This window comes from Hyla sarda, chromosome 9 (assembly GCF_029499605.1).
Source record: "Hyla sarda isolate aHylSar1 chromosome 9, aHylSar1.hap1, whole genome shotgun sequence".
NCBI lineage: Eukaryota > Metazoa > Chordata > Amphibia > Anura > Hylidae > Hyla > Hyla sarda.
The window spans coordinates 72,224,995-72,251,960 of NC_079197.1; the positions used below are offsets into that span (position 1 = coordinate 72,224,995).

General features: G+C 42.2%; 1 protein-coding gene across 1 annotated transcript in view; it reads left to right on the forward strand.

Annotated features, from left to right (window-relative positions):
- The first annotated feature begins 714 nt into the window (after nucleotides 1-714).
- ITGB1BP2 (integrin subunit beta 1 binding protein 2) overlaps nucleotides 715-26,966 on the forward strand; it is a 63,447-nt gene continuing 37,195 nt past the window's right edge. Inside the window, exon 1 of the mRNA XM_056538838.1 lies at nucleotides 715-824. The gene's annotated coding sequence lies outside the window, so the exon portion shown is untranslated. The remainder of the gene's footprint in view (nucleotides 825-26,966) is intronic.

Consider the following 26,966-nt stretch of genomic DNA (forward strand, 5'->3'; position numbering starts at 1 on the left):
TACTGTACTGATACTGGCTGCTTTTGGATGCTAATCTAAGCTCTCGGCCTAAATAGATTTTTTGGGGGTCAAAGGAAATGCCAAATTAAGCTCCAGAGGGCTTGTTCTCCTCCGGTATACTGTAAAACTCAAGGCGACGTATCCGCACATTTCTTCCTCACCAGGCTGGCTTAGCACTGGAGCTTACCTTGATTTCTCTCTGGTTATATTGCCCTGCTCTCTTGCTTACTATAAGCTGTCTCCCTTTTCTTTCAGTAACCTTGGGGCTTCCTCTCCTCTATGCTGTACAGCACCTCTTTGCTCTTCCTCTTCTGCACGCACATGATGCTGCCTATCATCTTTGGTGGTAATGTAAATGTTGTGATGGATCCCTCCCTCATACCTTTGTCTGAAAAATCATCCCTCACGTGTTTTGGCGTGTCTCAAGAGAGAGACTCTGAAAAGCGTTCAGCCTTGCGGTGATACCCACCTCACCTGTGAACATCCACACCTATATGCGATAAGTATTTCTGACAGAAAAATTAAACTTTGAAATCTGACACCTCACTATCCATCAAGCAGAAGGAGCACCTGCTCTAATCCCATGACACTGTGTCTTATGCATACGCCTTGACCAGGACCAACAGGCCTTCAACATGGAGTAGAACTTGACTACAAGTCAAAGAAGTGTCTGTCAGCAGTGTGCATGCATCCGCAGTAACTCACGCCTATCCAGGACATTACAACTGCAGCTGAGGCCAGCGCATCTAAGAGACAGGACGCCATCACTCTTGGACAGCTGTACACCAGCCGCAGCGAACCAACATCCCTGTGGAGACAGGACGGTAAGGTATCACATCTCCTTACACTAAATTGTCGCACTATTACTGTGGAATATTAGTGAAATTTAGCAAAAATTCATCATATGTGCACTGGACTAATGCGCAACTGCCATTTGTTGTTTTTAGTTTCACTTTATTTTTATTTATTCTGTCTTACTTTCACTATATCTTCTTATATTGCATCCATATTTATTATTGCAAGGTACCTTTTAATATCTTTGTGTAATCACCTGTGTTTATCTACCAATAAATAGCAAACTGTTTTAATAGTACATCTAATCTCACTGCTGTATATTCATTAAAAGACCCACAGATTAGTCTGTTGACACCTAGAGGAGCTGGTCCACTTTTGTTTCTTCTCCTGTATGTGCCTCACCCTCGGGCCAGCTTACCCAACATTTTAGCCAATGTGGAGAGGTTTGGAGATCTTGATAATCATAGGATCAATCTACACACATCTAAAATGCTAAATGTATCTCTGCCATCTGACGAGGCCCATCATTTCAGGTCTCAGTTCTCTATTTCCTGGCAGGACAAGTCTCCCTTATCTTTGGATTTGCATACCTGCAAACCCTTGGATTTGTTTGGAGCTGGACTCTTTCTCTCATTAGTTTAAAAGGGCACTGTCATTAAACATGATTTGTAATATTTGATTGTAATTGTAATTGTAATTAATTGTAATCATTATGCCAAATGACTTTTGTAATTGGCTTCCATTAAAAAAAAAAAAAAAAATTGTTAGTTTTTCTGCTGTATACTTCTGTCCACCAGGGGTCTCCCTTCTTGGCCAGGACACATTCAATCTGGTCAAAATCTCAGATTGTAAAGGCAAGAGACCAAACTCAGGAAGTGTTTCTCTGCACTGAGCTTGCTTGACTGCTGCAAAGAGCCTCACTGAAAGCAGCTGCACAGACTAAAAGCTGAACAGAGCCTCACTGAAAGATACACGAACTGAAAGCTGCTGCACACTATATTCTATTCATCACAGCACTGCAACAATGTGAGGGTGGAATTGGTCCCCTGGGAGGCTTCAGTGACACCATGCCTGCTGGGAAACGCCCACTTTCTTCTGCTGGGAGACTTCACTGTGTGAGCAAGAAGAAAGGTAAGATACAGAGCTTTTTAAAGCTTTTCAATTTTTTCTAAGGGTGGGAGGGTTATTAGGAGTAGTTAAGGAGCATAGCCTGAGTTAGTTTAGAAAAGTTTTTTTTTGTGACAGGTACTCTATTTAACATTATTTGCTGACAATCTTCTCCTGTATGTGTATCACCCCTGGGTCAGCTTACCCAACATTTTAGCCGAAGTGGAGAATTTTGTGTAACAGTTTTAAAAATGTGTATCCTCTTTAGAGTTCTTTACTCTTTTTTAAATCTCCCACGGTGGTCCCTCTTGGCTCCTTTCTTGAGAGGCTTTGGTCTCTCTTATTGTGTTTCTTATAAAATCATAAGTGAGCCAAGCTATCAAATTGCCATCTTACTAAGCCAAAATTAGATGTAGGGTTGGGGTTACCTGACTTTTCTATATTTTGCATTGCAGCAGTTGGCTCATGCATTCTGGATCTCTTTCTAAATAGACATTTTAAGAGGTGGGTTGACTTGCTCTATGACATGTCTTCCCTTCACTTTACAGCAGAGAGCTCTACAAGATAGATATATTGTTCTCACCCTTCCTTGATGCCCTCATTTTGACATTGTTTTTCTGCAGGGTTTTTTTTTCTAGGTTCTTCTCTCTTCCTTGTCCTCTCACCTCTCTTGTTGACCTTTGCTCCTGGGAGGTGAGATAATCATCCTTTCTTGCCCCACCAGCCTTCTGTCCTCAATTAAGGAATTTCTTTACCTCATCTTGCTTGCAACCCTTTTCTGACTTAGTGGATGATCATTTTCTCCAGCCTAGAGATTGGTATCTTTATTCCAAACTTCCTAGTCTTTCTAAAACTTTTTTTTTTCCTGCTGTTGCGGTTTTCAGAGCTATGATCCCCTTTGAATTGGTCTGTGTGCTGTCTTTACATCTTGGTCATGCTATTTCACACCCATAATCTGTTTCAATCTACCTCCCTTAAGGGGAGTGATGTTTCATTTCTTGCCAAGTGGGAGAGGAGCAGACTGTTCCAGCTGGCGCATAAATCCTCTATAGCAAGCTTCATACAGAAAAAACAAAACAAAATTACTTCACACCACTACCCTGTAAAGCTTAATATGAAGATCCTGGAGGTTAGCCCACTTTGTTGGCCTGGTGTCTCTGAGCTGGGTTTATTGGAGCATATGTGGTAGTCTTGCCAACATATCTGGGTCTTTTGGGATATTGTCTTTGCTTTATACAATGCAGTACTAAACAGCCCTTTTGGTACTTCTGTCCCCATCTCAGGGCTCTATTGCTTCTTATAAAACTCATCTCTACTCCATTATTTCCTTTATGCTGCAAGGATTGCCATTCCCCGCTTATGCATAATGCATATGGAAGACTTAGCAGCCCATGATGAAAACCTTCATGATTCTGGCAATCTTTCTTGATGGGTGTCTACCCATTGGTCTGCTTATGATGTAGGGGGTGTTTTTCTCCCTTTTTCCCTTCCTCCATCCCATCCCTTCACTCCTTTTCCTTGTGTTTTTAACTTTCCATGTAGGTTGTATATCTTTTCTTTCGTCTGCTTTCTCTTTGTCCCCTTTAATTTTTCTATTTCTCTTGAAGAACATGTCCGTCCTTTGCTACAGCATTATGGTTGGGCCTATATGAGCTTATCGGAATACCTCATATTGTATTTCCATGATTACCTTTTTTTTCATCTTTCTTACAAATACATAACTTTTACTATGTTTTTGTATTCTCATGACATTTTCAATAAAAGCACTTAGTGGCTAAGTTGGCAGCTTAGCAAACTGCAGTAAAAAGGTCTGGCATCAAGGAAACCAGAGTTGCACAACCACCCGTAAGGTCCGCAGTGCAACTTTTAACTCCAAAAGATGACATTTGCAGATGATGTGGAGGCCTATCTCATGACCTTTTAAGAGAGAGTCGCAAAACGTGAGAAGATACCGGCTGACTATTGGGCGGAGGTAATGGCCTATTTAGCAAAAAAGAAATGTATTGGATATTCCATGTTCAAACTCAGCTATTTGGTGTCAATGAAATCACAGCATATATCAAAAAAGAATATGACTGTTTCATACAAACTAATAATTTGATACATACTGTCTAATGCTGTGATAAACAAATAACACATAAAAATATCCAATCTATTCATTATCATTATCTTTTTAATATAGTTTATTAGTAATATATATATAATTCTTCCCTTTTCTCTTTCTTTCTTATATTTTATAGCTATATATAATATACATATATATAATTCTCCCCCTCCTTTACGCTATACTACTTTATTTTATAGCGATATACAGGGTGGGCCATTTATATGGATACACCTTAATAAAATGGGAATGGTTGGTGATATTAACTTCCTGTTTGTGGCACATTAGTATATGTGAGGGGGGAAACTTTTCAAGATGGGTGGTGACCATGGCGGCCATTTTGAAGTCGGCCATTTTTAACTCCTTAAGGACGCAGCCCTTTTTCACCTTAAGGACTGAGCCCTTTTTCGCCATTCTGACCACCGTCACTTTACGAATTAATAACGCGAAAACGCTTTTACCGAATATTCTGATTCTGAGATTGTTTTTTCGGGACATATTCTACTTTATTTTTGTGGTAAGTTTTCGGCATTAATTGCATCCTTTTTTGGTGAAAAATCCCCAAATTTCATGAAAATTTAGAAAATTTTGCATTTTTCTAACTTTGAAGCTCTCCACTTGTAGGGAAAATGGATATTCACAATAAATTTTATTTTTCTTCACAAATACAATATGTCTACTTTATGTTGGCATCATAAAATGGACATATTTTTGCTTTTTGAAAAAATTAGAGGGCTTCAAAGTAGAGCAGCAATTTTCAAAAATGTCATGAAAATTGCTAATTCTGAAGGGACAGATGTTACAGAACTACAACTCCCAGCATGCCTGGGAAGTCGAGGCATGCTGAGAGTTGTAGTTTGGCAACACTGGAGGGCTACCGTTTGGGCACCACTGTAACAGTGGTCTCCAAACTGTGACCCTCCAGATGTTGCAAAACTACAACTCCCAGCATGCCCAGACAGCCTTTGGCTGTCTGGGAATGCTGGGAGTTGCAGTTTGGCCTTCCTAGTGTTTGCCACAGTAAAGATCATTTTACTTTCACTTTCAAGTCCCCCCCCACCGTCGATTCCCTACCTGAGCAAGGATCCAGCAGGCTCCAGCGATGATCCCAGGTCCCCAGGCATCTTCTCCTGCAGGTACGGCCTCCATCTTCTTCCCAGATCCCCATGGCAACCCCCTGTCCTGCGCTGCCATTGGTCAGAACTCCGTTCTGACTAATGGCAGGGGATAGGAGGAGATCGCAGCTCTGCGACCTCACTCCTATCCCTTAGGCTGATGGGGCTGTTGCTGACAACTCCGATCAGCCCTATTTTCCGGGTGATCGGGTCACCAGAGACCCGATCAGCCTGGAATTGGAGAAAATCGCATGTCTGAATTGACATGCGATTTTCTCCGATCGCCGACATGGGGGGTCTCGGGAGCCCCCTGGGCGATGTGCCGGGGTGTCTGCTGAATGATTTCAGCAGGCATCCGGCTCCGGTCCCCGACCAGCTAGCGGTGGGGACCGGATTTCCCACGGGCGTATGGATACGCCCTCGGTCCTTAAGGACTTGAAATGCAGGGCGTATCCATACGCCCTGTGTCCTGAAGAGATTAATCCAACTTTTTTGTTTTTTCAATAGGAAGAGGGTCATGTGACACGTCAAACTTATTGGGAATTTCACAATTTTATTCTTTCATGAGTTATTTGCAAGTTTCTGACCACTTATAAAATGTGTTCAATGTACTGCCCATTGTGTTGGATTGTCAATGCAACCCTCTTCTCCCACTCTTCACACACTGATAGCAACACCGCAGGAGAAATGCTAACACAGGCTTCCAGTATCCGTAGTTTCAGGTGCTGCACATCTCGTATCTTCACAGCATAGACAATTGCCTTCAGATGACCCCAAAGATAAGTCTAAGGGGGTCAGATCGGGAGACCTTGAGGGCATTCAACTGGTTCACGACGACCAATCCACTTTCCAGGAAACTGTTCATCTAGGAATGCTCGGACCTGACACCCATAATGTAAGCAAGATGGTGCACCACCACATTATGGGTGTCAAGTCTGAGCATTCCTAGATGAACAGTTTCCTTGAAAGTGGATTGGTCATCGTGGGCCAGCTGAATGGCCCCCAAGGTCTCCCGATCTGACCCCCTTAGACTTTTATCTTTGGGGTCATCTGAAGGCAATTGTCTATGCTGTGAAGATACAATAGCTCAGCTATTATACACAGATTTGACTCAAAGTTATAGGCAAATCTTTCTATAATAGCTAAGCTATGCCATTCAGAAGCATGAAAAAGCTAGGTGAGAAATTGTCACCCAGCTTTTCTGTGCTCCTTAGTGCCATTTCTGATATTAGTTAAGCTGTTATAGACAGATTTGCCAGTTATCAGCAGTAATGGAATTCAGGAGCACAGAAAAGTTAGATGATAAATTCTCACCTAGCTTTTTCATGCTCCTGAATGGCATATCTGCTTGTAATAGTTCAGCTATTATAGACAAATTTGCATAGAAGTAATTCACAGATGTGCTTAACCCCTTCCAACAAATAAAAAGTGTAAAAAAAAATATATAAAAAGTCATACAATTTAATTACCACCCTTCCCTAATAAAAGAATTGCCTCCTTTTTCTCATTTTTCTAATAAAAAAATGCAAACAAAAACATATGTGGTATTGCCGGGTGCATAATGTTAAGTAATTTGCATGGTCAATGGCCGAATTCAGGTATCATTGTAATTGTATGGACCTACAGAATAAAGTTAATGGCGGAGATTTATCAAAACCTGTGTAGAAGAAGAGAGGGGCAGTTGCCTATAGCAAACAGTCAGAGGAAAAAACGGAACCCCAAAAATGAAAATTTGCTTGGTCCTGAAAGGGATGAAGACTATAAGCAGCAATGGCATTCAAGGACATAAAAAGCTAGGTGACAATGTGGTAATGGTGGGGTGTGTGGTGCAGGGCAGATGTTGTTACCCTAGGGGCAGATGGTATTCACCCCTTGTGTTTGTGACGCCAGGGCATGGTTTAGACTTAACCACCTGAAGGTATACCGCTATGAAGGGGGCAATGAAGACACCAACGCCAAGTTACAGGCGACGATAGCTTTACTGAGGGTAGACAGTTGTTGCAGTCTATGCAGTACAGCCAGGGCCCAAGGAGGGGACCAGTGACACAAAGACCTCGCTGGTTTGCTGGGACTTGTAGTAAACAGGAGAATTTAGTGCAGGCCACACTGGCTAGACAACAGACTTTACTTGACTGACAGGACTGTGACTTTAGCTTACTTGAGGCTGCAGGACTTAACTTGAGGCCTACACTGCTCTGGACAGACTCGGATGACTTGACTGCACTGGACCTCAGGAACAAGAGCAGAGCTCAAAGAGAGTGAGGCTAGCTACACCCACGGTTTATAAGGGGGGGGGGGACTAGCAGAGAGCCCATAGGTCACCTTTGGGGTCAGCTGGTCACTAGTACCTCCTGGGGAACAATCACATGGTACATTTATTAAAGTCACAATGATAAGGATCGACTGGGGGCTTTCAAATGTGATTGACTGTGCTGCTATATAGTTTGCTAAGTGTCGACAAAAAATATATACCACAGAGAGTATGTTGGTATACACTCTTTCCTATTTACATGGAGGAAAACAACTGCTGGGGACACTGTGGGACACTGCGGGTCACTGCTTGACAGAGCAGTGTCTCCTGCCTTGCCAGGCAGTGTCCCGCAGTGTCCCACAGTGTCCCCAGCAGTTGTTTTCCTCCATGTAAATAGGTTATGCCTTTTATTGTGTGTTGTTGATAGGGATGACCCTTATGTTTCTAATGACCGATCAATATACTAATACTAAAATGCCACTGCTGCTGGAAAAATATCTGTTACCTACCCTTTAACCCATATACATCAGAATGCCATCTGCTCGTGACTCTGAATACAAGCCTTGAAATGACTCGATGCGGGAGTAGAAAGACTAAACATCTGACGAACAGAGAACTTCTGCCAAGAAAATAATAGACACTAGATATGCTAATATATGGACACAATTATCGAACAACCAATCAAAATGTAACATGCTAATTGTGATGTGCTAACTAACCCTCACTAAACCTCCTTTGTACAATGTAAAAACCAACTGTACTTCCTGTAATAAACCAGAACTCTTTTGGAAACAATGAGTTTCCTGCTAAGAAAGAGTGTATACCAACATCCTCTCTGTGTGGTGTATATTTTTTGCCGACACTTAGCAAACTATATAGCAGCTGTGGCAGTGTGGCAAGGAAAGGGTGTATTTCCCTTGCTAACTCTTCTGAATGCTCCACCTGTGGCCTGATTAATGAGGTATCAGGAAGGGAAAGTGTGTTTAAAAGGAAAAGAAACAGAATAGTTGGGGCTCTCCCTGGGTAACAGCATGTTGCTGTAGGGGGAGACACACGCACCCTGTTGAGGAAACACACAGCAAACTGTGAGCGGTCCAAGAAGTGAAGAAGTGGTGTGAACTGTGAGTAACAGGTTGCAGGGGCACATGTTTTATGCTGGCTGAGGGTAGGTCACCAGATAGTAGTCAGGGCATGCTGATATGTGTAGTCAGTGACCAGACGGTCTAGGACTTTGGTTTGTTCCTGAGTTATATTTTGTTTTACCTGCAACCTGTCTAAATAAAGCTGGCAAGGTGCCAGGCTTGCATGAATAACCGTTGTCTGCGGGTTTATTGAGTGGAAATGTGTCCCGTGGCAGTGTCCAGGACGATCCCGGAGCTAATCCCCAAGGAGGAATCCTTACAATTGGTGTTGGATGCGGGCAAACACGTTGCTATGAGCAACCAGTGGTAGAATTGCAGTGAAGTTGTTGCCAAGAGAAAATAATCGTGCATGTTGCAAGTGGGAACTCCTTTTTTTCTCAGAGAGGAGACAGTGGGACGAGCCCAGCTGTGGAGTACAAGAGCAGGACTGAGCCTGTGGTGAAGTTGTTGCTAGGGGCAACAGATTGCATCAAGCGAGTTAGCGCTCTTTCTCAAGTAAGAAGACAGGTGGACGGGCCACCTGCAGAGTGCAGATTACGATTTGAGACTGTGTATAAAGGCGTTACTAGGGGCAACGGAAAATTTTGTTGGCAAGCGGCTGACATTTTGGCAGAGGACTGTGCTGTGTTGCAAGATGGATGTCCTGATAAGTGCTTTGTTGAAGACGGCTGCAGCGCAGGAGGAAGCAAGCTTTGCAGAGTTTGAAAAGATTGCTATGCATGAGGCATGGCCCAAGACACACTGGGGAAACTTGGTGTATGGATTCATTGGAGGAGAGGCCCAAAAAGTTAATTGTGAACTGGATCCAAAGATCTTACGGGACTATGAGAAAGTCAAGACAGAGATCCTGACTCAAGTGGGAGTAAGCCAAGCTGCAAGACTACAGTGTGCACTGCAGCCTAACAGTGATGCTGGATTTAAAGTTGCAGAGCTACTTAAAGAACAAGTGGAGCGATATTCTGCAGCAGAGAAGCTGTTGAGAGGTGTCCAGCGCCAGCCCTTAACTGACTGGATGGCAAGAGATTCTGGTAAGACTGTTCCAGGGGTTATGGGGACCATGTTTAGAGACTGAGACTGCATAAAAATGCTGAGTCGGAGGGTGGTGTTTCCCTAGTTGACTGTGTGAAGAGTGTTCAAGGTGGTACCAACCTATGTCCAGTTGCAAAATAATGTGAGGGTGGGGAACCCCTCATGAAGACTGATGAGACTGTTCACACTGTGCAGATCGGATTGAAAAAATCTGGTGAACAGAAATTGTTAAATGCAGGACTGGGAAAAAATGTAACAAAACACACTTTGCCTGAGTTAGGTCCTAGTGCCATGAACTGTCCTGTAAATTCTGAACCGGTGCAATCTGATAATGTTTTTGTTGAAAAACTTATGTTGTGTTCAGATGTAAAGAGAACTGCTGCCACCTCTGACAGGAAAAAGCTGTGTGAGCTGGAAATAGAAGGTAAAAAGATGATGGTTTTGTTAGACCCTAGATGTGTAATAAGTCTGGTAAAGTCCAGCAGCAGAAAGCCAGACCCAGCTATAATGTCTATGCAGGCTGGTATTTGGGGATATAAAACAGTTAATGTCTGTATTTCTACTCCCTATGGTACTATATGTCACAATGTTGCAATAGAGCCCTCCTTGGAGTATGATGTAGTACTGGGGACGGATTTTCCATTTTTTCAGCAATTATGGGAAGACTGTCAGGTGACTAGAGCAGGTACACCTGATAGGCCCACAACACTTGACATGCACCACACACTAGTTGAGAGTTACTTAGCAGAGGCTGAGGACGGAGAGTGTCAGCAGTCACTAGATATATGTCAGATAGGGGTCTGCCAGACTGCTGAGGGAGCTGAAGACCAGACCGTGAGTCAAGTCCAAGAGGATCCAGCGACTAAAGTGACAAGTGTGCCTCTGACTGAAACAGAATCTTCAGTGAAACCAGAAACGGATCAGGTACAGGAACATGGGTTCCATCCGTCAGCTGAAGATGAGCCCAAGGTGGGGCTAGAGTTGCGCTGTCACCTGGAAGAAGTGAATGAGACTGGAAAAGAGGAAGCTATGCTGAACCTTGTGAATAAAGATGAGCCAAAAGTGGGGTTGAAATTGCGCAGTCATCTGGAAGAGGTGACTGGAAAAGAAGCTACAGAGATGTCTGTGGACAATGCAGAAGTACTGAAGAGAGTACATGTGGAGCTGGGTGCTGCGCTTACTGTCACAGACAGAGTCCTGAGTGAAGGAGATGTGACGTCTGGACCAGAGATGGATCGTGACCAGGAAGGTCAAACCACTGGACCAGATGTTGTTGCAGACCCAGGAGTCCTAGACCTTTCTGCTGGGCAGCAGAGAGACAGTGTTGAAGTGAAAGAGAAGTCTGCCAGTGAGCAGAGAGACAGTCCAGAGAGACTGTCCAGGAACTACCCTGAAGCCCAAGTGGCCAAGACCCTTGAAAAGGGGGAGACTACTCCTAAAGGTGAAGAGTCTGAACAAGTTGGCTTGAAGGAAGAGACAGGCCAAGGACAGGTGACTGTCAGAGGACAAGAGAATGTCTCAAGGTCCAGCAGCGAGAGTAAGGAGACCACTGTAAGTAAGAGATCTCGGAAAAAACGCGCTGGTCTTGGTAAAAAAAGGGAGCAGATCCAGTACCTTGAAGAAACCTTACAGATGGTTTCTGCTAAATTGTCTCAAAAGGAAGAAGTGGTTCATCACCTGACAGAGGAGAAAGAAAAAATGCTTGCAGACTTGAATAAAGAGCAGGAAGCGACGCTTCAGCTGCAGAAAGATATGGAGCGCCACAAAAGTGAGTTTGCAGCTCTGCAGGATGAACTGTCTCGCTCCCAGGGTCTTATGACCAGCAAGGAGAGAGAATTGGAGATTCTGGCCAAGCAGATCTCATTCAAGGATGAAGAAGTGAATGTCCTGTGTGAGGCATATCTGGCTCTACAAAGTGATCACAAGGCTAAGTTGGTAGTCATGGAAGAGCTGGAGAAGGAGAACGTGGTAATGGCTCACAAGGTGCAGAGCCTGGAGGCGCAGAACGAAATGCACATTAAGTCTCGCGCAGCTGCCTTGGATTCACTGGGTACTCGGCTCTCCGAACAAGAGGCTCAGCAAAAAGTCTGAGCAGAAAGTGTCCAAGATGGCGCAACTCAATAAAGACAAAGAGCAGATGAGAGAACAACTGCTGTCTCTGGAGGATACTGTCAAAAACTTGACAGAATTGCTGGAAAGTGAGAAGAAGAACTCTGCTAAGCTCAAGAGTGAGCAGCAGAAATGTTTAAAGCTGGAAGGGGACATGAAGGTCCTAAAAGAAAGCTGTGACCAAGCTATAGTAGAACTGGCTAACGAGAGGTTAAAAGTGTCTCAGATGGAAACTGAGGCCAAAGCCTCAGCCGTCCGTGTAAAAGAAGAAAGACTGCTTGTGGGGCAAAAGCTACTGGAGACAGTGATGCTTTCTCTAAAAAAGGCAGAGTCTGAACAATGGACGCAAGAAACAGTAGAGTCTGAAGACCATGAGAAGAAGCCATATGAAAGGTCCTCTGAAGCTGAGACTGAGGTGAAACCATATGGGAAGTCCTCTGAAGCTGCAGAGATATTGACATTGCATGGTGAAAATTCTGAGACAGAGAAGTTCTCTGAGGTAGAAGTTAAACCAGAGATAACTGCAGAAGCTGCAAGTAACGTCAGTGACACATCTGAAGGTGCAGGTGAAAAACTGGCTAAAGGAGCCAAGAGTTCTCAGCCTAAAAATGAGCCTGTGAAGGTCGGTGTCCCTAAAGAAAGGGCTAATAAGGAAAGAGTCCTTAAAAAGAGGTCACTGTGATAGAAGACTGGGTCGTGGTAGAAACCCTGAGAGGCACTGGATTAGTTCCAGAAAACACTGGAAGAAAGTCCACAGAAGTAGAATTTGGAGAAGAGTCCGTCTCAAGGAGAAGATGGACAGGTGCATTAAAGGGAAGCCTCCTGAAATTGTGGAGGATGTCTTAGAAGTCCTGCAAATGGGTGATACAGGCTCGGTTGGCCACCAGCAAAGTTCGGGCGATGGTCATACCAGTGACAGAAGAAGACAATGGCCTGGAGCATCTGCCTTGTCCGCACCTTGTGTCCAGAGCACTGCACAGACCAAGATGAAGAACCTGGTGTTGGAAAGGTGTGACATGAAGGGAGCTTTTTACAAGGAATTTGTCAAAGATGATCAAAAGTCTTGTGCTCGGTGGCTGATGAAAGTGCGAATGAAAGAAGGGTGCACCATTGAAGTGGTACAGATAAAATCTACTGATGAAGGAAGCCAAGTGCCTCTAAACTTGTTGGACGTAGTTGTTCAAGGAAAAGGAAAGGCAGTTGGACACTGCCTTTTGAATACAAGTGTTCCTTCCCGGTGGTCTGAGCAGAGGGGGGGGGGGGGGGGATATGTGGCAGTGTGGCAAGGAAAGGGTGTATTTCCCTTGCTAACTCTGCTGAATGCTCCACCTGTGGACTGATTAATGAGGTATCAGGAAGGGAAAGTGTGTTTAAAAGGAAAAGAAACAGAATAGTTGGGGCTCTCCCTGGGTAACAGCATGTCGCTGTAGGGGGAGACACACGGACCCTGTTGAGGAAACACACAGCGAACTGTGAGCGGTCCAAGAAGTGAAGAAGTGGTGTGAACTGTGAGTAACAGGTTGCAGGGGCACATGTTTTATGCTGGCTGAGGGTAGGTCACCAGATAGTAGTCAGGGCATGCTGATATGTGTAGTCAGTGACCAGACGGTCTAGGACTTTGGTTTGTTCCTGAGTTATGTTTTGTTTTACCTGCAACCTGTCTAAATAAAGCTGGCAAGGTGCCAGCCTTGCATGAATAACCGTTGTCTGCGGGTTTATTGAGTGGAAACGTGTCCCGTGGCAGTGTCCAGGACGATCCCAGAGCTAATCCCCAAGGAGGAATCCTTACACAGCACAGTCAATCACATTTGCAAGCCCCCACTCGGTCGATCCTTATCATTGTGACTTTAATAAATGTACCATGTGATTGTTCCCCAGGAGGTACTAGTGACCAGCTGACCCCAAAGGTGACCTATGGGCTCCCTGCTAGTCTCCCCCTTATAAACCCTGGGTGGAGCTAGCCTCACTCTCTTTGAGCTCTGCTCTTGTTCCTGAGGTCCAGTGCAGTCAAGTCGTCTGAGTCTGTCCAGAGCAGTGGAGGCCTCAAGTCAAGTGCACAGTAAGATAAAGTCACAGCCCTGTCAGTCAAGTCTGTTGTCTATCCAGCGAAGCCTGCACTAAATTCTCCTGTTTACTACAAGTCCCAGCAAACCTGCGATGTCTTTGTGTCACTGGTCACCTCCTTGGGCCCTGGTTGTACTGCATAGACTGCAACAACTGTCTACCCTCAGTAAAGCTATCGTCGCCCGTAACTTGGCGTTGGTGTCTTCATTGCCCGCGTGCCTTGCACAGAATCTAGCGGTATACCTTCAGGTGGTTAAGGCTAAACCACGCCCTGGCATCACGAACACAAGGAGTGAATACCATCTGCCCCTAGGGTAACAACATTTGCCCTGCACCACACACCCCACCATTACCACATTGTCACCTAGCTTTTTTATGTCCCTGAATGCCATTGCTGCTTATAGTCTTCATCCCTTTCAGGACCAAGCAAACACCATTCTGTACTGGGCCCCCACAACAATTTTTCACCGGGCTTTTCCATGTTCTGAATGGTATATCTGCTCATAATAGATCTAAGACGGATGTGCCTATAGGCAAATTTGCAATTCAGGAACACAGAAAAGCTTGGTGACAATTTCTTAGCTTTTTCATGCTCCTGAATGGCGTATTCAATTATATCAGCTGAGCTATTATAAACAGATATTCCATTCAGGAGCCTGACAAAGCTAGGTGTAATGAGCTTTTCCTTGTTTCTGAATGGCATATCTTCTTATAGCTGTACTACTTTATGTGGTACCGGATAATTGCTGCACCTAAAATGTTTTCCTACCAGTTCTGCAGAAACTTTGTCTGAAAGGAATCGTCGCAGCCGTCTGAGATGGAAAAGAAAATTAAAAGAGGACGAGACTGATCGGAGAAAAAATTGCCTGTGAGTCCCACATAGATATGGCATTGTAACCATTTGGGCACTATAGATGGGCTGGGTTCACACTTGCGAAAAAATTTGCAGAATGTCCACATGAAAAACAAGTTTGGACATTCTGCACATTTGACCGCCGGGCACTAGGATAGCTCAGTATTGCGCTGTCTCATAGACGGCAATGCATTGCCTTTACGTATCCACAGAAAGAATAGACAAGTGTATTCTTCTTGCAGATGCCAGAATCTGAATTTCCACGCCAGAAACATATAGCACAGAAATTTTGCTGTGTGAACAGTGCTGCAGCATCCCATTGAAATCAATTTCAATAGGTTTCTGTTACGGCATTTTATTGGTAACAATTGGTAATTGTTTAAAGTGCATCTGTCGTACTTTGAAATTGCTAGCATAGTCAAAATGTTGGTGTGTAGATTATCTGCATATCTTCATAGATGTTGGTTGTTCCTTTATTTCGCTTAACAAAAATATATTTTTTTAGGGGGGCATAGAGTGTCAAAGAGGTGTGGCTAGGGTGCGCTGTGCTACAGAGCCGCAACACTTCTCGGCACATGCATCCCCTATATGCTGTGAATGGGGATTGTGATGGATGAGCAGTCTGACAGGTTTGAACCGAGACTTGCCACATGTGAACCATAATCCCCATTCACGGCACATGCACAGGATGTCAACACGTCACTGCAAAACAAGCCCTGCGTGTCAGCCAGAGAAGCAGCGGGTGTGACGTCACATCGGATAGTTGTTAGTCGGGGGGGGGGGGGCATAGCAGACCCTCTACCACACCTCTTTGACACTCTGGACCTCCATAAAAGTGAGTTGTTTCTCCTTTTTTTCTTTTAAGCTAAAGAACAGATTCTATAAAGATATCCAAATTTTACATACACTAACATATATTCAGCTATCCTGGTAATTTAAGACCCAAGAGACATGATTTAATAGCCTTCAGTAGCGGACGGTGCATCAAAAGTTTCCGCAAACCGTGTAACCTCCCGCCAAAATGTATGTATAAGTGGGCAGGACCACATTATGTGCATGTGGTCTGACTCTCGTCTCGGGCCCTACATCTATGACAATCTGAATTTGGGCGTCTGCCCATTCTGATGAACTGGGGTGAGATATGACTGGTGAAACATGTACAATTGAATGAGTCCGTTATTGATAGGAGAAACACATAGATGAGAAGACAGAGCATCACTCTACTCTTCATCAGTTAAGTCTGGCAAAAGGGCTTTCCAATGCGGTTCCACTAAAAGGAGCTCCCTTTCCATCTTAGCACTCAATAGGGTAGTATAAAGAGTAGAAAATCATATATTAAAAACATTTTTTTTTCAATTTTGCACCTAAAAATCCATATGATGGCTTATATTTTGTGCCACCAATTCTACTTTATAATGACATCAGTCATTTTACCCAAATATTTACAGCGAAATGGGAAAAAAATAATTGTGCGACAAAAAATGGCATTTTGTAACTTTTGGGGGGCTTCCGTTTCTACGCAGTACATTTTTCGGTAAAAAATGACACCTTATCTTCTGTCGGTCCCTACGATTAAAATGATACCCTACTTATATAGGTTTGATTTTGTCGTACTTCTGGAAAAAATCATAACTTCATGCAGGAAAATTTATACTTTAAAAATGGTCATCTTCTGACCCTATAACTTTTTGTTATTTTTCCACGTATGGGGTGCTATTAGGGCTAATTATTTGCACAATGATCTGAAGTTTTCAGCGGTACCATTTTTGTATTGATCGGACTTTTTTGATCACTATATATAAATTTTTTTCATGATATAAAAAGCAAACAAAAATACGCTATTTTGGACTTTGGAATTTTTTTGCGCATATGCCATTGACCATGTGTTTTAATTAACAATATATTTTTATAATTCGGACATTTCCGCACGCAGCTATACCACATATGTTTTTATTTACACAGTTTTTTTTTCCTTTAAATGGGAAAAGGGGAGTGATTCAAACTTTTATAAGCAAAGGGGTTAAATTACCTTTTTTTTCACTTTTTTTGCACTGATCTTTTACATTGATCAATGGTTTCTCATAGGAAACCATTGATCAATGATTCTGCCCCTTGACTGCTCATGACTGGATCTCAGGCACTGAGCAGTCATTCGGCAATTGGACAACAGAAAGCAGGTAGGGAGACCCTCCTTGTGTCCTACAGCTGTTCAGGACGTCAAGATTTTGCCACGGCGATCCTGAGCAGCCCTCTGAGCTAACAGTCATTAGCTATTAGCCATGGGTCACGGGTTGTTAGAGGCCGGGCCCAACCCACTATGACGTGGGGCCACGGCGTTGCCCTGCATTATAGAAAGGGAGTGGGCAAAGGGCATACAGGTACGCCCTTCGTCCTCAACAGGTTAAAAACACCTATCACAGGGAAGTGGGAAAATGGTGCATAGGAAGCCGAAAATTGCAGCGAGAATGCATGTCTGAGCTGGAGGTATCTATAGAAGGACTGGCTAGGGATGTCCCTATTGTCTTGAAAATATTGAAAGTCCCTGAAGCAGTTACCATCATGTACATAATCAATAGTGGAAACCTCGTGAGATTTCCAGAACTAAGGATCCAGTGTCTATCCAGCATAATATCAGTGTACGTGATGAGCTTTTTTGTAGCAGCCCATACTTGATATGCTAATCTATGTAGAGGCAAACACAGACCACCCAAGCCTGACCTACCCTCCAGAAGAGGCCATAGCTGGGTGTAGGTAGTGAGCTGGATGATATTCACTATTAGGTAGGGAGGGTGAAGTAACCCAGTGTCTAAGGTAGCGAAGTTGTCCCGCCAGGTAATATAGATGCATGTCTGGAAGCGACATACCTCCCTGACATTTAAAACACTGTAGAGGAGACAATTTAAGTTTGAATCTATTCCCACCCCACACGAAAGATGGAAAAAGGCCATGCAATTGCTTGAAAAACGCCACTGGAACTGAAGCAGAGGCGTGCTCAAGCAGATACAAGAATTTTGGAATAATCACCATGTTGATTAGATTGATGCGACCTGAAATTGAACGCGGCAAGGTTGCCCATACCCTAAACTTATCCCATATGAAGTGGAGAAGGGGTTGGATATTCATCAGGTGGCTCTCAGAGGCTCGATTAATATGAATACCAAGGTACTTAACGTGGGAGACGACCTTTAAACCATGAATGCACTCACCCCAATCAGCATTTCGCAGATCGGCGATGTGTGGTATTAGCCACGGGTCCCGGACGTTGATGAGCGCCGGGACCGCCGCGATATGATGCGGGATCGCGGCGCGATCCCGCTTCATATCGCGGGAGCCAGCGCAGGACGTAAATATACGTCCTGCGTCGTTAAGGGGTTAAAAAATAATTTGGTTCGGGTTGAATATTTTTGCGGCGAATCGCTATTAAAAATGGCTATTTCTGGCCTACTGAGAGCCTCAATAGGGGTGTAGACCACTTTGCCTTGCTGTAACATGCAGGGAGTGTGCTGTGTTAGTGAAATAATAGTGTTGTCCAGTATGACATGCAGATTACAGGCATTGCTAATAAGTATAAAGAAATGTTTTTGTGTAATTTTTTATTTAATTTTAATTTATTTACATTTTTTGAGTACCCATTCTGGTGAGCATCAAGCTGGCGGTCCTCTGCCACGCGAGATACTACCTGTTTCAGTGCCCCCCTGACTATGAAAGTGCCCATATTTCATTTTAATCAGTTATGTTTCATTGTCATCACTCCAAGCTGTTTGACGACCATAGGGCCTCAGTCGTGAAAAGATTATATCAATTTCTTTAAATTTAAGATTGATATTAGATTCCCAAGTTTAATGTCCCAATGTTTACTATGAACTAATATGGTGTGACCACAAAACCCAATCTAATAAGGAGTCACATGGTGGCACAATGACAGAGCCTAGAGGTGGCAGCAGCATGAGGAGACCATAATCTGGCAGAATGAAAGCCTGGAATTGGCGGCAGCACAAGGAGACCATATAGTTTTAGAACGACCCAGTCTGGAAGTGGCAACAGCCTGACAAGACCATAGGGCCTCACAATAGAGAAGATTAACCCCTTAAGGACTCAGGGTTTTCCGTTTTTTCACTTTCGTTTTTCCCTCCTTACCTTTTAAAAATCATAACCCTTTCAATTTTCCACCTAAAAATCCATATTATGTCTTATTTTTTGCGGCACCAATTCTACTTTGCAGTAACATCAGTCATTTTACTCAAAAATTCACAACGAAACGGGAAAAAAATCATTGTGCCACAAAATCTAAGAAAAACGCCATTTTGTAACTTTTGGGGGCTTCCGTTTCTACGCAGTGCATATTTCGGTAAAAATGACACCTTATCATTATTCTGTATGTCCATACGGTTAAAATGATACCCTACTTATATAGGTTTGATTTTGTTGTACTTCTGGAAAAAATCATAACTACATGCAGGAAAATTTATACGTTTAAAAATGTCCTCTTCTGACCCCTATAACTTTTTTTTATTTTTCCACGTACAGGGCAGTATTAGGACTCATTTTTTGTGCTGTGATCTGAAGTTTTTATCGGTTTGATATTTGTTTTGATCGGACTTTTTGTTCACTTTTTATTCTCTTTTTAATGGTATAAAAAGTGTCCAAAATACGCTTTTTTGGACTTTGGAATTATTTTGCGCGTACGCCATTGACTGTGCGGTTTAATTAACAATATATTTTTAGAGTTCGGACATTTACGCACGCGGTGATACCACATATGTTTATTTTTATTTTTATTTACACAGTTGTATTTTTTTTATGGGAAAAGGGGGGTGATTCAAATTTTTATTAGGGAAGGGGTTAAATGACCTTTATTAACACTTTTTTTTTTACTTTTTTTTTGCAGTGTTATAGGTCCCATAGGGACCTATAACACTGCACACACTGATCTCCTATGCTGATCACTGGCGTGTATTAAAACGCTTGTGATCAGCGTTTTCGGCGCTTTACTGCTCCTGCCTGGATCTCAGGCACGGAACAGTCATTCGTCGATCGGACACCGAGGAGGCAGGTAAGGGCCCTCCCGGTGTCCTGCAAGCTGTTCGGGACGCCGCGATTTCACCGCAGCCTGACTAGCCGGGATACTTTCACTTTCGCTTTAGAAGCGGCGCTCAGCTTTCACCGCCGCTTCCAAAGGGTTAATATCGCACATCGCCGCGATTGGCGATGTGTGGTATTAGCCGCGGGTCCCGGCCATTGATGAGCACTGGGACCGACGCGATGTGATGCGGGGTCGCAGCGCGGCCCCGCTTCATATCGCGGGAGCCGGCGTAGGACTTAAATATACGTCCTGCGTCGTTAAAAGGTTAAAGATATATTTTAGAAAATTTTAATTGAAGATTTATGATAGCTAGTGCAACCATAAAATATTTTTAGTTAATGTCCCAGGCCCAGCAGCATCAGTAAACCATATAGGGGCTGAATGGCACAGCCTGGAGCTGGCAGAAGCATGAGTAGACAATAGGGCTTCACAATCCTGAAAATTAAAAGATTAATTTTAAAATTTAAATTGAAGATTTTTCTAAGTTAGTGCAACCATAAAATATATTTAGGTAATGGCCCAAGCCTGGAGGTGGCTGAAGCATGAGGAGACCATATAGTGGCTGAATGGCACAGCCTGGAGGTGGCTGAAGCGTGAGGAGATCATATAGTGGTTGAATGGCACAGCCTGGAATTGGCTGAAGCATGAGGAGACCAAATAGTGCCTGAATAACACAGCACGGAGGCCGCTGAAGCATGAAGAGACCACATAGTGGCTGAATGGCACAGCCTCGAGTTGGCTGAACCATGAGGAGACCATATAGTGGCTGAATGGCACAGCGTGGAGTTGCCTGAAACATGAGGAGACCATATAGTGGATGAACTACAAGTAGATATTGAATACTGGCCTTAAGGGTAATTAACAGCTGCTACGACACCCACTAGTGATTCCCTGCTAAGCCACTAAATAATTGTACAAATATCAAGGCAAAATATGTTTGAGGTGTCAGCGCTATTGCTATGGTAGTAGTGATTTGATTATAAATATCCTGCTGTGCTCTGGTTGATAAAAAGCCTGCAGGTAATATTGTGGTTTGATTTACCTTGTGGTTATTACTTGATATTTTATGCAGAGGTGTATACCATGTATAAAAATTCTACAATGGGATGTTAGTTACTGTATTATATCGTTCTCCACTTACTATGTTGTTGTAGCGCTGGCAGTGCCAATGCTTTCAATTCGGTGTGTCTTTCACGAAGATCGCTGTTGGCGTTCCTGTTGTAGTATCTCAGTTGGCGTGCGCCGGGAGACTGCCCTGGCTGGTGGCGTCTGCATCCCGTTGCTCACGCATCGATGGAGTAACTTGAATGACCTACAGCTGTTAGTGACGTAACTACAGTGCCCAGTGTGGCTCAATCTAATGTGTTTCGGAAATGGCGATTTCCTTCCTCAGAGATGGTAGCCGTAGGTATTCACTGTCATATATACTACAGGTCCCGGCAATCCTTCTTATGTTGAACAGGTGAGTTTATTATAAACGTCCGTTATTGGTGTTTAATTTGTCGGTATGTACAAATGTAAGAATGTCCGTAGGTTTCCACTAATGCCTATGTTACACGATGCAGCGATCTGTATTTAATACGTCCGTTGGTATAGACAATAAACGGGTGATTTCTTTGCAGGCATTCAGTTACATCAGTAATCTATTGTATATGGGAATGCTAACAGGCTATATTCTGATTTATTTGCACCTATCTGATATTTCGGTTTTCTTTAATCTTTTCAACTACGGGGCTATGAAAAGTTACAGTTTATGTGATCTGATACATTCTTAACCACTATATTGCTGATTGTGAAAGTATTATGTTTTGTTTGCTAGAATCCATCCATGCTTCTTACTATGTCCATTACTTACAGTGTGGCTTTATTTCAAGAATGCAAATAATTCAAATTCCACGTTGAGTACCCGTGGGACCATTGTGTCAAATTCAAAAATCCGTTTGCTTTCCGCCTGGGACATTTGGGAGATAAAATCTCCACCTCTCCAATGTTCTTTTACTTCCTCGATCCCAAAGAATTTAGATTATTCAAACACCGCTTGATGGTGCTCAGTATAGTGTTTGTAGAGGGGGTGTTCCTGGAAATTCCTCTCTATATTGTATATATGTTCTCTAATTCGTTCTTTTAGCATTCTTTTTGTACGGCCAATGTACATTTTTCTGCACGGGCAGATGATGCCATATATTAATCCTTTCATTTTGCAGGTAATGTGTGTCTTGATTTTCTTCTCCTGTCCATTCTTTTTTGGTACCAAAAATGTTGATTTTTCTTTTATGATAGTGCAGCCTTTGCATGCATGGCACAGAATTTTTTTTTTTTTTGGGAAAAACTGTCCTTTTTTGTTTGAAGAATGTTTGACTGTGGACACCACTGTACTACCCAAACTAGAGGTTTTTTTGAAGATAAAACGTGGATGTGTGGGTAGTTTTTCTCCTATTATCCGTTCTCCCTTTAGGATATTCCAGTGTCTTTTGATAATTTTCTTAAAAAGGAAGCGATGATTGTTGTGTAGTGATGAAAAGGATATTTATTTGTACTGGTTCTTCGGGATTTTTTAATGTTGTTGTTAGGAGTACTTTTCTGTCCAGCCTTGATATTTCCTCTGATGTTTTTTCCCAGAACCTTTTCCTTATATCCCTTATGTATGAATTTTTCTTGAATTTTTAGTGTTTTTTAGCTTCTTTCTCATATACCTGGAGTTCTGTACAATTTCATCTTAATCGAACAAATTTGCTTTATGGGCTGTAATTAAGCCAAGTTGAACGGTGGCAACTGTCCGTTCTTATAAAGCTGTTGCTATCTGTACGTTTAGAATAGGATTTTATGTATGGTCGGTTCTCTTTGATATAGATGGTGATTTCTAAAAAGTAAATTTCTGTCTGGCTGGTGTTCAGAGTAAAATTCAAATAAAATTAATTTTTATTAAGATTTATAAAAAATTCCCTTAGGCTCTCTTCCGATCCTTGCCAAATAAATACTATATCGTCAATAAAATGTTTCCATAAAATGAGACCACTTCCTAGGGATCCTCCTGGGAAAATGGTTTGTTGTTCCCAGTACCCCATATATAAATTAGAGTAGCTGGGTGCACATTTTCTGCCCATTGCGGTCCCCCATTGTTGTAGATAAAAATCCCCCTCATATATATATAAAAAAAAAATTGAGTGAGGATAAACGTGATACACTTTCCAATGAAATCAATATGGTCTGAGGATAACGAAGAATTCTCTTTTAAAAAGTGTTCTGCAGCTATTCTGCCTTTTTCATGTATAACCGTGCACAAAGATGTTACATCTAGGGTTCCCATTAAGCAATCTGCGTACCACTTTATATTCTCCAACAATTGGAGGATGTGTTTGGAATCCTTACCTTTGAATCGGGTACTAAAAGGTTTAAAAGTTTACAAAACACTATTGGGAGATCTGGGGGATGCAAACACCCAGGAGGAATGGGATCATGTTTCAGGAATTTTCCAAACAAACTTTAAAACTTATAATAGAAAAAAGAAAAATTGATCTACTGTCAGCAAAAAATGAAATCGGTATAATATTCAAAAATTGACAACCATACAAAGACGGTCAGGAAATTATACATCTATCCAGTAGTATAAAAAACAGGATTAAAACAAGAGGAGGAAATCATAAAAAAAAAACAGAAAAAATTTGTAAGAGACTCTGTACAAAATAACCTGGAAACTTTAAGGGAAACCATTATCAATAGTGAACTATATACAATATAGGAAACTCAAGAGTTTCAAGAAAGATCCTTTTCCATGCCCAGTACACAGACTTTCTCTGTATATAATTCTCCTCCTCAAACAGGCACTCCCCCTGGTGGAACCGACAGGAAAATATACAGAAACTGGTTTCAAATACACAAAGAGATACAGAAATTTCAGGCATTTCCCCACCTCCAGATCACAAAATCCACATTCGAACACTAATGTAGAATATTTATTAACTACTACAAATAGATATTCATCGTTGACGAACCCAGAGGAGAGAGTAGTGAGACCTAAAACTACTGAATATCATCAAAAAAACACAGACCAACCGCTCCGAGGGAAGTAATAAATCTACCACTGCAATTAAAAATCTGTAAACCATGATTTTTTTTTTCAGAAAAGAGATCGCAGAGGAGTAAAAGAGGTACAAGGGGCGGGAAACGTGCCAAAAAAGAAATCCGGAAATCAATAACAAAAAAGAAAATATCCGCAGAGAATACAAATTTATAACCTTATTAATCATATACTAACAAACCAGGAAACTACACTACTACAAAAGTGATTAAAATTGCACCCACAACCAGTTTTAACAAGTTTGATGCCTATTTAGGACTAAATTTAGAACCTAACCATCACACCAACCTAAAAATAAATCACCCTCTCTCACTAAAAAAGAAAAAATAGCAATCAAAACAACCACAATATAAGCATAAGACCAGCAGACAAGGGAGGTAGCATTGTCATCCAAAATATTGATGATTACCACAAAGAATCTACACGTCTGCTAAAAGATTTTTAAAAAAACGTACAGTTTTATCATATCCTACAACAGCATACAAAATGGAACTCTCAGTACTCACTAAAATTGGAATTAATAAAGGTATCTTAAACAAAAGGCAGAATACATGAATATAAAATGTCCTAAATTCCTAAAATACATAAGGACGCCCAATGGCCACCAGGGAGGCCTATTATATCTGGCATTGACTGCCTGATGTCTAACTTATCCAAGTATGTGGATACCTTTTCTGCAAAAGAGTGTAACACAACTACCTGCCTACCTAAAGGATACCAAACACATCCTCCAATTGTTGGAGAATATAGAGTGGCAGGCAGTTTATATCATGAGAACCCTAGATGTAGCATCTTTGTATACGGTTATACATCATGAAAAAGGCAGAATAGCGGCAGAACACTTTTTACAAGAGAATTCCTAGTTATCCTCAGACCATAATGATTTTATTGGAAAGTGTATCACATTTATCCTCAATTGTAATTTTTTTTAATATAATGTGGGGGATTTTTATCTACAACAGTGGGGGACCGCCCAGCTACTCTAATTTATACATGGGGTACTGGGAACAACAAACCATTTTCCCAGGAGGATCCCTAGGAAGTGGTCTCATTTCATGGAAACATTTTATTGACAATATAGTATTTATTTGGCAAGGATCGGAAGAGAGCCTAAGGGAATTTTTTTTATAAATCTTAATAAAAATGAATTTTACTCCGAACACCAGCCAGACAGAAATTAACTTTTTAGACATCACCATCTACATCAAAGAGAACCGGCTATACACAAAATCCTACTCTATACCTACAGATAGCAACAGCTTTATAAGAACGGACAGTTGCCGCCATTCAACTTGACTTAATAACATCTCAAAAGCCAATTTGTGTGATTAAGATGAAATTGTACAGGTATATAAGAAAGAAGCTAAATAACTTCAAGAAAAATTCATACATAAGGGATATATGGAAAAGGTTCTGCAAAAAAACATCAGAGGAAATATCAAGGCTGGACAGAAAGGTACTCCTAGCAACAACATTAGAAAATCCAGAAGAACCAGCACAAATAAATATCCTTTTTATCACTACAAATAACAATCATAGCTTCCTTTTTAAGAAAATTATCAAAAGACACTGGAATATCCTACAGGGAGACCACATAATAGGAGAAAAACTACCCACACATCCACGTTTTATAAAAAAAATAAAAACTCTAGTTTGGGTAGTATGGTGGTGCCCACAGTCAAACATTCTTCAAACAAAAAAGGACAGGTGTTTTTCCCCCCCAAATTTTTTTTTTCTGTGCCATGCATGCAAAGGCTGCACTATCACAAAAGAAAAATCACCAACATTTTTGGTACCAAAATAGAATGGACAGGAGAAGAAAATCAAGCCACACATTACCTGCAAAAAGAAAGGATTAAAGGGGTTATCCAGAAAAAAACTTATTTTTATATATCAACTGGCTCCACAAAGTTAAACAGATTTGTAAATTATTTCTATTAAAAAATTCTTAATCCTTTGAGTACTTATGAGCTTCTGAAGTTAAGGTTGTTCTTTTCTGTCTAAGTGCTCTCTGATGACACGTGTCTCGGGAACCGCCAAGTTTAGAAGCAAATCCCCATAGCAAACCTCTTCTAAAGTGGATGGTTCCCGAGACACGTGTCATCAGAGAGCACTTAGACAAGGATTAAGATTTTTTAATAGAAGTAATTTACAAATCTGTTAACTTTCTTGAGCCAGTTGATATATAAAAAAAAGTTTTTTCCAGAATATCCCCTTTAACCGCTTAAGGACCAAGGGCGTACAGGTACGCCTTTGCTCCCAGTAACTTAAGGACCAAGGGCGTACCTGTACGCCCGTGGGAATTTCGGTGCCGACCGGGCCGGGGTGCCTGCTGATATCTATCAGCAGGCACCCCGCGCAAATGCCCAAATGGTCATTAGACACCCCCATGTCGGCGATTCACACTTGCGATTTGCGGCTATTCCGGGTCATACGGGTCTATAGTGACCCGGAGACCCGGAAAATAAAGGGGATCGCGGATGTCCTAGACACCCACAATCCCCCTGTAGCGATAGGAGTGAGGTGGCAGAGGTGCCACCCCTCCTATCTCTGCTATTGGTGGTCTAGATGCGACCACCAATAGCAGATCGGGGGCGGAGGGGTTTACTTTCGGTTTCCCCGTTCTGCCCACCCACAATAGGCGGGGCAGGACGGGGAAACCGACAGGGACCGGCGCCGAAGATCCACTTTCCCATCGGCGACGGCAGCGGGCGACGATCAGCGGCGGCAGCGGGCGATGATCGGCGGAAGAGGAGTACGGTGACGCAGCTTCCTGGATCCGACGGAAGCCGGTGAGTTACTTAGCAACATCTGGAGGGCTACATTGTACACAAAGAGAAAATCGAGTTCAAACAACTCCTTAATTAAAATCATGATTTTATTGAAACAATTTAAAAAACAATGTAAACAGACGCCAATAATTGGAGATGGGATTAAGGTTAGATTCCAGTACAAAAAAATAGGGCTACTGCCAGCTGCAATGGGCTAACATATAATATGGTGTAAAAAATAATCAATATGGTATCTGTCTCTAAGAGAACTGCACTGCACATAAATTATTACTATTAAAGTGCTCTATATGCGGTATTTATAACATACACTGACCACAATTGTGGGTATTATTGAATATAAATTAGTGCAAACAAGTGCCAAAGTAAGTTGCAACTCAAATGTGCATATACATACAAAGATAAAATATTGCGCAATAATAGTATGACAATATAATAGTAGCACAA